The 15010-nt window shown below is 36.8% G+C and overlaps 1 pseudogene; it reads right to left on the reverse strand.

The window, feature by feature from the left end:
- LOC122800259 overlaps positions 1–15010 on the reverse strand; it is a 149820-nt pseudogene that overhangs the window by 80541 nt on the left and 54269 nt on the right.

A 15010-nucleotide genomic window follows, 5' to 3' on the forward strand; every position in this document is an offset into this window, starting at 1 on the left:
TTAAGGTTCACCAGTCCCCTCTCTACTTCCCTCTCCTTCCTGGTGATCTCCCCATTGTGGCTTCATTATCTCCTAGTATGGTTACTTCCAGTTGCTTTCTATTGTACAAAATGATGAAAAATCTCTACTTTTTCTCACTCTTCTGTGAACAATCTCTCCCATTTTTATTCAGCATGGCTAGTTCTGTCTCTCCCTTACTTGTTTCAGCAGTAAACCTAGAAAAAAAACTTGTTCCCCTTTGTCATGTCTTTTGCAAACTCCCTTTCAACTTGCACCTCTGCTGCTCTTAATACCTTTTTTGTCCTTCTGTTAATCTCCCTGTACTATTACCCCTTCCACCTCCAAGACCTTCCATTTCATTTCTTGCAGTTCTTACCCTTTGTTTTACTTGCTAGGCTCACATTTCTTTGTAGCTATGATGTCTTTCCACATTGGCCTTCTCATTTTGTCTCATAAGTCTATGTAATTAAATTCACCTTCTTCTCTTTTGTTTGTTTTCTTCTTCCTCAGACACCTATCTGCATCACTGAGTACTTCACCCTTGACCCATTCCAGTTTCTTATTAGTCTCCAGTTTGTTCCTGATCATCCAACTAATGCTTTCTGCTTTCTTGCAGCGAAACATAATCCATGCGACTAAAATTTTATATCACTGTCTTTGCTTTTATATTTATATTCTTACCCCAGCACACTCTGAGCCATAAAGTGACTTGATCACTGTTGACTAGAAGTGCCTTCTTCTAGACATCCATAAGCTCATCTGACTTGCTTAGGTACAGATCCAGAATTCTGCATTTTCTGGTATAGTCCTACGCCTGTTGGCTGAACATGTGATACCTACAATGAAGCTTGGAATCTCACAATCTGCTTTTGTCAAATTACTCCCTGCTGTAACTGAAGTCTTCCTGCAGAGGAGAGGCAAATCCTAATCTAGGAAGTATGATTTAGTCCTTCTTTAGTTTAAATATTTTCTGAATTATTTCAGTTATCCTCTGACTCTAATTACATGAAGGAATGCATTCGCAGCAGCTGTCCCATGGAGAATCTATAGACAGTTGGTTGTTACAGTCCTACAGGTAAAGGTATGCCTGACTTGGTCCAGTTATCGATTAGAATAACCAGACTTCTCATTCACTGAGAAGTAATTTTTCTAGATTTCATTTACAACTAGCAGGACAGTTTTGGAGAAAGTGTAACCACCAGCAAGAATAAGGACTCACAGATTATTAAAGTCCCTGCCACTTAAGCACTAACGAGAAAGTCTGACAATCTAAGGGTGAGAAAAAATTGCAAGAAGGCCAGGAAAAGTAAAAAAAAAAGTTGGAAGAATGTGTATGTTGAAAGGAAAGACGTGTGATATAATTAAGCAAATACTCAAAATACAAGACACAAATGTTGAATACTTATAGAATAAAATATTGGCTTATACAAAAGTGCAAATTCCTTCAGCACATGTACACCAAGTCTTACAATGTGCTAAAATCAAGATAATATCAAGAAGAAGAATGTGGTCAAAGGTGAGAATTTGCAAAAGAGAATTTTATGGCATAAAATGGGCAACATAAAAGGGGCCTAACCAAAGTGCAAAAACACTGAAGTGTCTGGTGTGTGTATAATGTAGTTTGTGTGTGTGTGTGTGTGTGTGTGTGTGTGTGTGTGTGTGTGTGTGTGTGTGTGTGTGTGTGTGTGTGCACATATCCAGAATCAAATGACACAATGTCATGTGTAAAAGATTACAGAAGCACTAACCACCAAGGTAACAGTGGTTAGATGGAGTCCATGGATAAGCACACCAGTAGTCAGGATAATGCGAAACTGTCCAGTCTTGTTGAAGGTGGCCATCTTGATATGAGGGGGGGTTCTATAATAAGTAACATCTGTAAGATAAAAGTAGCTATCAAGTCACAGTGGACATGTGTCTGAATAATGATGACAGATAGCTATATACAGTACAGGAGGCACATAAATGGCATTCATTCTGTAAAACCATAGATACATGAGTTGTACCAGGGACATCCAGAAAGCTAAGCAGCCTGTACAGCATACAGATGATCACTTTAGCTGTGCTTCTGTACTATATAATGAACTTTAACAGAAAAGTACTGTGCATATATCAAGAAAGATGTCTAATGGTGACTTTGTTGCATTTGATGTGTGAGTATATAGCACAGAAGGCAAAACTAGTAGAAATCTTCAGTTTCTTCTGCTTGATAACTAAGGGTCCTCTTGCAGAAATGCATTCTACAGGTCATTCACTCTAGCCTGCTCCAAATGCAGAGTATACAGCACTGTTGTACTGCACCTAGTGCTACATCCCATCAGCATCACAGACACAGTGCAACATCCCATCAGCATCACAGACATAGTGCTACATCCCATCAGCATCACAGACATAGTGCTACATCCCATCAGCATCACAGACATAGTGCTACATCCCATCAGCATCACAGACATAGTGCTACATCTCATCAGCATCACAGACATAGTGCTACATCCCATCAGCATCACAGACATAGTGCTACATCTCATCAGCATCACAGACATACTGCGACATCTCATCAGCATCACAGACATAGTGCTACATCCCATCAGCATCACAGACATAGTGCTACATCTTATCAGCATCACAGACATAATGTTACATCCCATCAGCATCACAGCCTTCTGGAATAGGACTCCACAGTATTTTAAGTTCATGGAAGTTCAGCACTGGCAAAGGTATACACCGGGCCTATATTTGATCAGTGAAGTTCGACAACAGTGAATACCAGTTGGGTGACACCAACTGTGCGAGAAACAGAAATAATGAATCCAAAAAAAAAGATCTAAGACAGGCAAACTATCATAAAGTGTTTTACGCAGGGGGGCCCCGCACCCTGCTACTTAAATATACCAACTCTGAGATTGCACTACACTGAAGTAAAGTGAAGGATTCCCTATGGCGATCTCCATTCATTCTTGCGATATTTCCTGTTTTCACACATTTGGTGTTGCCCAAATGGTGTTTCATAGCGGACTTCGGTGTTCTAATATAGACCCTATACACCAACCAGAAAGCAGTGTACATGACAGTGAAATGGAGTCTCTGCAAAGGCCTTGTTACCCTCTCATCAAGGTGTTCCAGGTACATAATTATCATCAAAATATGTGTGATTCATGTGGCAGTAGCTCTGACACATCTGTGAAGGCTGCCAGGATGTGGTCAAAGTGAGATATGTCAATGCCAATAGCTCGTTAAATGCCAAAGCAAATCTGGTGTCTGTACTGTATACTTTTGTAAATCATAAAGCAAATTTAGGATCTGTACTGTACACTTTTGTAAGGCCAAAGTGGAACACCTGATGCCAAGTATACTGGGACAAGTCTATAGTGGCTTGTGTCAGGGAAGTTAGTTTTCAAAGCTGTTGAGCACATCACTTGCATGGACTGTCACATAGACAGTCACATGACTAGATAGCCTGCCTTGACAAATTTCCATGTTTTCACATTTTATGGAACAATAAATGGTGTTCGAGTAGTGCTGGCTTGTTTATGCATTTTACTACGTTTTTCTGGCCGTTGCACTTGTCCTGCGTGCAAGGTTGTTTTTGTGGTGTTTCTTGACAAATTTCCATAGCATAAGTATGGAAGCATCATAGCTTACCTGGAACTTGCTAGACATCAATATATGTATATATGTATAATATAATGTATCATATTATATGTTGTAAGTAATTTTTATGTTAAATTGTTAATCACTATCAGGGTACAGGTTATTTGTCTAATATCTATAAAATTGTTAAAAAAACAAAAAACTATCATGAAAAATCATACTGGAATTATTATACTTTAATAAACAACCATCCTCCAGTTGAAGAAGAAAAAAGTAATATTCTAAAATCTTCCAAATTTTCTACATTATCAAAATACTGGCAATTATTCACGTGGAGATATTTACATAGAAGTTTCTATACACCACATAGGTTAGCCAAAATGTATTCTATTGAAGATCAATGTTGGAGATGCCATACCAAGATAAAAGCAGATTGGCAGCATGTTTTTTATGAATGTATATGTCTCAATATGTACTGGAAATCCATTAATTATTTTTTTCAGACTGTTTATAATGATAATTTTCAATTAACAAAGTCTTTAATTTTATTCAACTCTCCTATTCCAAACTGTGTACCAAAAAAAGACACTAAAATCCTATGGTCACTATTGGCAATTTCACGTAAAATCATAACTATACACTGGAAAAATGAGGCTTCGCCTACATTCAAGGAATTTGAGACTTTAACAACAACAGTTGCTCACATGGAAATATTAACAGTGAAGAACAGAACTAAAAGATCTACTTCTTACTATTACTCTTGGATGAAAGTACTGGAAATACTTGAAAATATCGAAGAAGATATATCATCTTATGTTTCTAACTTTATATAATATAGAATTTCAATGTTATTTGCATAGACACCAATGTAAATAGTTATATAATGGTTTGAAATTAGTAATGTTTTAGAATTGTAAATATGTTATTTATCTTTATTTCATGTAATGTTTAAGACATCTTATTTGAAATAATAAAAAAAATATTTAGTGAAAAAAAAAAAATTGTTAATCACTATGTAATCCAATGTAACTACTGTCTGTTTATTTTACTGTGGAGCTTTTCTCCCCGGGCCTCCGCTGAAAATGGACCCATGTCCAGTCGGACACTCCCGGTCAACAAATTTAAATAAATAAATAAATAAATAAATAAATCAATGCTACACATGACAGAAGCAGCTTTCTGTTGTCCCTACACACAACATACCCATTTATGGAAAAGAGTTGTTGATATACCTGGCGAGGTATGTGGAAGAGGCCATTCATAACCATCAGCCCTGACACCGCCATGTCCTGTGGGTTTTGTGCTGTTGTGAGGACCAAGATAATGCCATCATTCTCATCATTCACTGCAACGTGGTTAAGGAAAAATTTCTCCTGAAGCAGAAACATTAATGGAATAAAATCCTTCTCTGTTCATATGCTCCCGTCCTTTAAATCACATTATTTATAGCATGTGTTTCCTCCTGGCTGAATTACTTTCTCCCAGGTAGCGTCTGTATGACATAAGTCACCTTTTTTAATTTCTCCAAGTCTTTTTGGTTCCTAATAACATGACAGTAATGGACCACTTAAGATATAATTAAAGTTCATGAAATTAGTATTGTTTCAATCTTTGAAGTTAGACAGAAGTGCTCTTTGCAGCACCCACAATGTGGCCAGTAATGACTCCTTCTGCAATTTGTATGGATTTACATGTATCAGTAACATACCCAAGTACGATAGTAAATTCTTTTTTATAAGACCCATTGCTCCAACTACAACTGGAACTATCTGGGTATCTTTCTTCCACATTGCCCTCATTTCTGCCTGCAAATCCTGGCATTTTATAACTTTGTGCATCTCTGTATGTAAGACACTGTAGTCACTGCGTGTATTGATTTCAATAATCAATGCTACTGTTGTTTTCTTTTGATGGACTACTATATCTGGTTTTCTTGCATCTATTTTTTGACCTGTTGGTAATGGATTATCCCACGTGATATAAATGTCATAATTTTCTATGATGCTTTGTGGCTCATGTTTCCAGTGTTTTTCAGCTACTTTAATATCATAATGTTTCAAAATCCTCAGTGCAACAGTCTTGCTAAATTATTATGCCTTTCAGTATACAGTACTTCTGCCATTAGTATATCACAACCAGCAACAAGATGTGCAACTTTTTCCAGTTCTGTTTTACAAAACCTATATTTGTCTGTTTCTTCCATATGTTCAATGGACTTTGTAAACCAATGTGTACCTAGTCCACTATCTTCAGCCGCCAATATTAACCTTTTGTCTTTTGGTTTAAATTTACCTCTCCTTAACCATTCCTGCATTCAGTCCTGATCAACATGAGGTTGTTCCAAGAGTTTGCTACAACTGCAACTATATTTATAAATTTTCCACATTTTCTGCCTTCTCATCTGATCTTTCACCTTATATTCTTTTGTTTTTTGGCAAATTCAGTTGCTACCTGATTTTTATCTACTTCTGATTTGATTTCCATTCCTGCTTGACGCTGATATGCTTCTGCTAAAGTAAGCAGGGAAGTCATTTTAGACTTGTTCTCCCATTTTTCAAAACTTTCACTATGTCTGGGTCTTGTGAGGTCAGCAGATATGTATGCAGTTCCACTATCACAGATCTATGAATGTAATCAGTTTCAAGGACGCCCATACCTCCTTCAGAACAGGGAATGTATAGTCTTGGTATGCACTGATTTTTATAAATCATTTGATGAGCATGAAGCATCCTTCTCGTTTTCTGTCCAAACTATCCAACACCTTTAGGGGCCCGTCAGTCACTACAAAACTGTAAGTTATGACAGGAAGAGTAAATTGGTTTATTGCTTGGACTTTGTTCCTAGATGTCAATGCTGTTTTTAGTATTAATCTAAGCCTTCTAAAATATTCCTTACTGAGTTTTATTCACATTTGTTCATGTTTTATTGTTGATCCTTCATCAGTTCCCAAATATGTATACACTCCCTCTTGCTCAAGTTCATTTATATCACATTCCTGTCCCAAACTGTTTCTTGGTGCTGCAGTTTTCCTGCTTTAAAGGCTGCTTTTACATATTTATCAAGACCAAATTAAATTCTTATATCATCTGAAAACATTTTGACCACCTGCAGTTGTGCTATAGTTTACTCATCTGATGAACTATACAGTTCTAACTCATCTACAAAAGAAGATGAGAAGTCTTTACACTTTGTTATTTTCTGGGAGCCAAAGTATAGCCATGACCTAATCTGTTAAGTAGACATCTTAATGGGTTAAGGGCAGAACAAAAGAGCAGCGGTGAAAGAAAGTCACCCTGGAATATCCCCCTTTGAGTTTTTTCTCCCTGGAATGATAATTTGCCCTTTATCATGGCTTAACTGTAGAGTGGCTTGCCACTATTTCATGATAGTTGTAATGTAATCAATCAGTGTAGGGTGTATCTTATACATTTTCAAGCACTCTTATCCATGAATGTGGGATACTATCAAATGCTTTTTTATAGTCTAGCCATGCAATACTTAGATTCTTCCCCTTTTTACAGTTCTCCATTATGACTGTATTTAACATCAAATGTTCCTTTGTTCCATACAACTTTCTTTTATTACCCTTTTGTTCTATTGCCATGATTGAGTTTTCTTCTGACTAAAAACTCTACTGGCATCAGTTTCAGTGAATAGTTTATGTGTCATCAGAAGGTAAGTTATTGGTCTATAGCTTTTAGGATAGCTTGCAGGTTCGGTCTTAAGTAGGAGTGTTTTCTTTTCTGTTGTTAGTCAGGCTGGTGTCTGTTCATGGTGTGTACATAAATAGTTCTTATTCATGACTAAATCTTCATATAAAGATGTTAATACTTTTAACCAGATGTTAGGTACTGAGTACTGCATCTGGGCCTGGGGAATTCCAATTAGGAGCTTTTCTTAACTTTGTTTAAACTTCTCTGGCTGTTACTTCATCCCATTGCATATCCTGTACATTATGTTCCACAGGGTCTTCATAAATATTTCTCCAAGGTGTATCTATTTCTTCTTATTTTGGTGGTGTTAATTCTTTTTGCCTTGTTTCCCAATTCTCTACAAAACTTTTTTGGGTCATAAATAAATTGCTATTTTGTAGTTTTCTTTTATATTTGTCAGTGTATCTTCCAAGTTTTTCTGCCTATGCTGATATTTTTAGTTTATTATTTGTGATAGTGCATGATAGATCCTAATCTGTTCTGATAACTGTGCATTGCTTTTATCACGTCTATCTTTCAAAGTATTTTGTTGATCTGTTCCCTTGTCTATACTCTTCTAACAATGATAATTCTTGTCTTAATTGTTTTATTGTTTTCTCTATTCAATACTTCCATGATGGCATTTGATCTCTCCCTTTCTTTTCCCTTACTACCCTGTGTTTTTGTGATAAGGCTTTATCAGTTATTAATTTAGCTGCACAGTAATATATCGTATGAATTTTTGTGGACAGTCCTAATTACTGTGTTCACTTGTTTTATCAAATTCTAACTATTTGGATTTTATTGCCTTTCTGTAATCTGTTTCTTTCACTGATTTTAATATGTCTGTCCATCTCTATTAAATCCAGCAACTCTTCTCTTAGGTCATTTTCATCTAAACTGAGAGCATATTCTTTGTTCTCCATTTCCTGTGGGCATTCTATAGGTAGTTCCACAGCATCTTCCTGTGCCGCATTCTCTTTGGTTTCATCCTGTGTCATTCATTACGCTTTCATATGGGAACTCACTGGCCTATCATCCCACAACAGTGGCTGCATCAAGAGTTGCCACAGTTTCCTTTTCCTCCCCTTGCTGTGCAACTCCAACTGGACATTTGCACTAGTTTCCTATGGAAGACTCCATATTATCTTCATCTGGCAACTGATCAGATGTTTCCCGCTCCACTGGTTTTACCTTAATTTGGGGATCCATTGCTCTATCCTGCTGTGATGTTTTCTAAGTTAGATTTTCTACACTAAATCCTTCACTTGGCAGGTAATCGATAACCTCAGTTTCTATTTCTTTAACTTCTCCATTACTAATCCTCTTTTTTTTTTTAATTTTTTCTATTGTAAAATTTTCCATGTCTGGATGTCTTTGCTTATATATCTCCCTTCAAATATCTTTGGTGCTGCTGCTTAAGTTTTGATTATTTTTGCTTTGTCCTTTGCCTAATTAATGCACCATAGTAAATCTCTTTTTCTTTCCCATGTCCATAATTCTTCTTCAGATGTCTCATGATTCTCCTGTTTCTCCTTACTTTGGGGACTTGGTCCATCATTCTATGCTGTAACCTGTGATATACTTTCTACACTAAATCCTTCACTTTGCAAGTGTTCTATAACTTCAACTTCAAAATCTTTTAACTTCTTCTTTACTTATCTTCTGTTCTACATTCTCTCTTTGTGATTTTATTTTTTTATTATGACATTTTCTGGATGCCTTTCCCTGAATTTCTCTTCACATATCTTTAGGGCCACCTTTTTTTGTGTTGATTAGTTTGGCTTTCACCTTTGCATAAATATTGCACCAGATCAGATCTCTCATTCTTTCCCATGCCCACATTTCTTTTTCATACCTTTCAAAAGTCTCTAGATTTTATTCTATATATTTTACACTCCCTCCGTTGCTTTTTTTCCCAAACAGACCAAGGTTTCTTAGCCTGTATAATGCTTTTCATAAATCTGTTGTATTAATGAACACAAATTTTTATTTGAAGCTTCTGACAGTTTTTCTTGTGGAAGTATTTTTCTTTCCTCTAATTTCTCTCTTAATCTTTGCATAATGGTAACAATACATAATTTCTTTCTTATCCTTAATAGTCCACTCTATCATCTTTATGGCTCTTCTTTGGCCAATCAGTTTTTGTGATTTTTGTGGACTCCTACTTCCTTCTACAATGGGAATGTTTCCATGTCTTGAGGATTCTACACTGTCATTTTTTCCATTCTTAGCACCAGTGCACCTACCAGGATTAGGCACTTTTTATCCTGGGTCTTGTGCACCCAGCTATCTTTTTTATTTTTATCCTTAAATTGTGTAACTACTATGTTCTTCCAAAGAAGAAAAAAATATGTACTATCTCAGTTGACTGTTTTTCACTACAACTTCTTCCTTTAAAAATGGTATTAACTGCCAATACATTTTGTATATGCTTGGAGCTTTTTCTCTGATAATTGCATTAACTGCCAGTATATTTTTTGTATGTACTTGGAGCTTTTCTCCCCGGGCCTCCATTGAAAAAGGGCTCACTATTGGCCCAATGGACTTTCCCGGTTCACAAACTACAAATAAATAAAAAAAAAATAAAAAAATAAAATGTTTTAACCTACTTCTGTACATGATATATGCTATATCAATACAGTCTATATATCAGTGTCATCTCTGTGAGATTTTGTAAAAAAACAGGGTCTACCTTGTGAAGCTACTCACCGAGACTTGAGGATGAATTCAGTTTCAGCAATACTACTCTCTTTTGCTTGCTGACATTTTATCTCCTCAATCTGTCATCTTCTGAAGGGTTTCCTCAATGATCTCTGAGGTGGATGGTTCATTACTTCAGCACATGCCACATTTGTGAAGTCTGAGTTATGACTGTGCCCTGTGAATTGTTCTGTCTCCTTATTTTCCACCACAGACAAGTGATTGCACTCCCATTACAAAGGCCATGGTTCTTCTGTCAGAAACATCGATATGCCTGGTTTTTGATACATTTTTCCCTGTGTTAGATGTAACCATCTTTACAAAGGTACTGGATTCCCTTTATAGAGGGGCTGTAGACATGTGATTCTTATTCCCAGCTGGAACAACAAACTGGTCCCTGGATGCGCCTTCTTCAGGATTTGAGTAATCCTCGGTGCTACTCCTTTGATTGCAACTACTGTCCTCAGGATTTAAAGTACTACACAGGCCCAAGTTGAGGTTTGCATTCAGTGGCATACATTAGGTATTCTGCCCGCAGCTGCGTACTGTATATGGTGTCTGCACCAGAAGCCATCAACCCAATGATGTTGGTGTGCAGTACATACATATGTATCCCACTAAGTTGCATTCTATAACTGCTGTACTCTACATCTCCCCAGTAAGTACTTGAATGTATACTGCTCAAAATCATTTCCTTTTGTGGAGCTATGGGTGTATATGGGAATGTTTCAATGCTATTTATTTTTTTGGGTGCGGTTCAGGTGTTTGCCTTCCACTGGCCTACTATATCTCCCTCGGACACTGTTTCATATATGAGAGTGTCATTTCATATATGAAAATGTCTATCTTTGTATGGTGCTACTGATTCTTTTTCTGCTCATAGAGTTTGGTCATTGACGTTGGACTGGAGTGCATTGTCCTGAGTTCTCGCTTTCATTATACCTTCCCTGTCTGTTGCTATTGACTGCTACCATACCCTCTGGCTGTCTCCCCTGTATACTTTCCTTCTGCTGAAGACTGCCTATATACCCCTTTCTGCTCTCTTGGTCACTGTTTTCGATACAATTCTATCCCGTGTTTCACAGTTCTGCTGTGTGCCAATAACATTTACATTTTTCTGTATGTTATACCATGCTTGTAACACCACTATACATTAAGGTTTGTTCTCAGTTTACTGGTCAGTCTTAGGTCTCAGTCCTCAGCTATGATGATAACCTTTGAGTAATGACTAGTCACGGTTACAAGCAGCATAAATAAGGTTCCATTACAAAGTAGCTGGGCTTTCTGTTGGTGATGTAATGTTGAACTCTGTGATCAGGAAGTAATTCAAAGTAAAGCCATTGCTATTCTATATGGAAAGGAGTACTTTGGGCACCTTTTGTAATGCCTTCCTGGGTGCCACTACAAGCAGCATACCAGGTGTAGCTTTCTGAAAGGAGGCCCAGGGCACAGCCATGGTTTGTTGGATGGACTATATCTCTCAACGTTACCTGTAATGCTTGGATATCCCACAGGAGGTGTTGGAGATTATTGCTGGGGGTATGGAAGTTTGAACTACTCTGCTCAGTTTGCTGTTAACTGTGACAAGGGCAAGCAGTTTACAAAATGGTGATGAAGATGATGATGATGATTTGCTGTATGCCACTCAGGTGGCATCAAATCCACCAAGCAGTGAGAGAAGGGTATATAGATGGTAGGTGATACCAGGAAGCCTAGAAAGTAATGAACTTCCAAGAAAATAAAGAAGAGATTACTCTTCCTTATATTTGGTGAGGGATAATATGTAGAATTGCAATACATGGCTAATATTGTAAAGCAATCTTCGGCCTTGACTTTGTGAACGCAGGTGAAGTTGTTCTACTATGCTTAGTGGTGAAAGAGCCTAACACTGTGGATTAGCCTTTCCAATGTCTGTATATTTTTCTCTCTCTTAAATACCTGTCATGTTTGCAGTAACTATTTACTTATTTTAGGTGATTTTACTGAACATACCTGTCCCTATATTAGAGGAAGCATCAAATGGAATACTGGCCCAGCCTCCCCTTTCTTGCTAAATTATAAATGCCCAGAGTTTAAAAAATAAGATTGACCAAGTTAATGCTTTCATTGTAAAACACAACCCTGACCACTTGACCATAACCGAATCATGGATTAAAAAAAGACAATTCACAAAAAAACACATCCAACAATTACGTATTGCACCTTTCAGTGTCAAACATCTTTTCTCCCTTTAATCTTGAAAAAGTTAAATCCATATTATAAAACATCTCCAGCTAACTCAAATAACATCAGAAACTTTGTACTTCAATGTGACTTCAGCCTCTTAATAAGGATTTATCGAAATTAGTTATTACATCTCTACTAAAAGCCAGAAACAAGGCTGGCATTCTTGGAAATCCAGACTCACTCCCCCTCATGTAATCACTTCAAGCAACTAAAGAACCTTGAAAAACAAGCTATGACATTATAAAATCAACTAATAAGTCAGTCAAGACTTGCTAATATATTCCTTGGATTGAGGTCAACTGTCTCATTGTTCAGAAATCCTCAGATGGGTCAAAAAATACAGCATCTTTCTTTATTTATTCTGACCTTCACAAAGAATTAAAAAAAATTCTTGTTTGATTTTTAGATGCAAAATACCAAATAGTACTTTACAATACTGTTAATGGTTTCTGTAAATGAAAAACTGCTCTTCTTTATTAAAATGTTCTTCTTCAAGTTGTTGCATTGAGATTTGCATTAAAGAAATTGAGTTGATGAAAAAAATCTTCCATACCTCTGAAGTAATATCTGTGTTCTACAACCCTGTACTTATTCAGTGCATCTATATTACAAGATTGAATGCTTAAGTGATTGAACACCTAAAATCGAACTTGTAATATTGACCCCAAAGACATCGAACGGCGCAGGAAAGCACGTCGGTCAGCCATAGCAAAAAGCTGTACCCCCCCACATCCCCTAACTAAATATACCAACTCTGAGATCGCTCTACAGTAGACAAAATGGCAAAATCTGGCGAAGGGCCAAGGGAAATCTTTCCCTGTGTTAAATTGCCTGTTCGCTGTTTTTTTTTTGCTTTCGATATTACAAATTTGATGTTTAGGTGTTTGCTCACCTAAGATTTCCATCTTGTAATATATACTCCCTTCAGCTAAGCCTTACAGTCACTCATTTTACATAATATCACTACTCCTTGCTCAACTACATCTAGACAGGCCAGCTGAGACTCACTCTCTCACTCTCCTTGGTTTATTTATCATTACAGGGATTATATCCCTTCCCCTCTTCAACATAAATACAGTACATTCTATCTACACCAGCAAACTGATATGTGACCTTCCTTAACTCCTTCTGTTACTTTACTCTGACAACATAGTCGTATTTTGCTCAAACCCATCTCTTCCAGCATTTAAAGTTGATTTACTTTCCTAGTCCTTATTAATTGGATCACCAATAAAACTTACTATTAAAATAGCCTTTGTTTAGATCTCAGCTATTCACACTTCTTAATGATACATATCTCTCTCCTTTAGCTCTTAAGCTTATATGGGGCACTCCATCCTAGAATCTAAGAAATACTTTTTAACATCTTTATTAGCATCACATATTACACAGTGACATGAGTACACATTAAATTATAACAGAGGAAGCAAACCGTTACAAATATTTTACATGAATTATACAAATGTGATTTATGTCTTAATGGTTATGATTTAATTTAACAATATGTCAATTGTTCAGGTCTGGATTTTCCTAAAATATCACAACTCCTCTTGAACATTATTCTGTAAGTACTGCTCCTACAGTCTATTTGTTTCAATGTAGTTTGATCCTTCACTTTTCTACAGATCCCACCTCCAATTCTTTTATGGCTTTTACAACACTCATTAATTATGTTACAGCTGGCTTTGTTTTTGATGTTCACATTCTAATAATGACTTTTTTGGCAGCTAACAGCATTAAACGTAATAGGGCCTTACCATGTCTAGGCAATTCACCTTCCATATCCCAGCACAAAATAATTATTTCCTTAGTTAAAATAATTTACTTCCTAACATGTCTGACAAAGTACCCTGTACAAAATATCAAAAATCTATTAACTTGTTGCATTCCCCATAAACATGCTTCAAAGTACCCCTCTGTTTCCCATCACCCCTCCTGTATAAAATTTCTCAGAAGTCTTCTTAGTATATAAAATACCTATGTAAACACTTAACATGCTAAAATCCTAAACCTTCTAGATTTTGTTGGATGCTTGGGATTCATAAAAATATTCTCCCACCCAGTGTTTTCAATCCTTTTTGACTGTTATCATGATTTATATGATTTACTAATTATATCTCTTTTTAGCTTCTGTTCTAGACTCAATCATCCCTTGCTTCATCCAACATTCCCCTACCCCTTTTTCAGACATACACTCTGTAATCAGTCCCTGGAAGGGAAGGTAGTCTCCAAACTGTAGTCCAACCCTGGTCAGCCTCATCTCACTCCATGACCTCTTCTCCATCCCCAATTACCTGATCCCAATACCGTGGTACCTTTGCCAGTTTTCTACTATAAATACTAGCTCATCTGTGCCTATTCTCTGTGCCTCACTTGCAGCCATCCCCACTGGCAAAACCTCTCCTTCCCATTCCCATGCTAGCTTAGCTCTCAAAATATTTTCTGCAACTTTGTAAATATAATATTATGTATGGTTGCTACTATTCTTCCTAAATGTCTGCATCCAAAATCGTACTCTTTCTTTATTTTGATAACTCCATCCTCTCCCCATTTCAACACCATTTCTTTTCACTTTAATCTGTAGTCCTCTGTTTGTGCCATGTACATGCCTTAACTGTGTAGCTCTAAAGTATCCCTTCATCTCAGGTAATCCTAAACCACTTTGTTCCATAGAGATAAACAACCCATCCCACTCAATTTTTGTCCTCTTTCCCCTCCCAAATAAGTCCTTCAGTTCTTCATTAAATATTGCCTACAGCTTCTCTTCTTGTTGATAAAAATATGACTGACCTGTATAC

Source organism: Protopterus annectens, chromosome 4.part0, assembly GCF_019279795.1.
Source record: "Protopterus annectens isolate FY-2018-M chromosome 4.part0, PAN1.0, whole genome shotgun sequence".
In the NCBI taxonomy this organism is placed as follows: Eukaryota; Metazoa; Chordata; order Ceratodontiformes; family Protopteridae; genus Protopterus; species Protopterus annectens.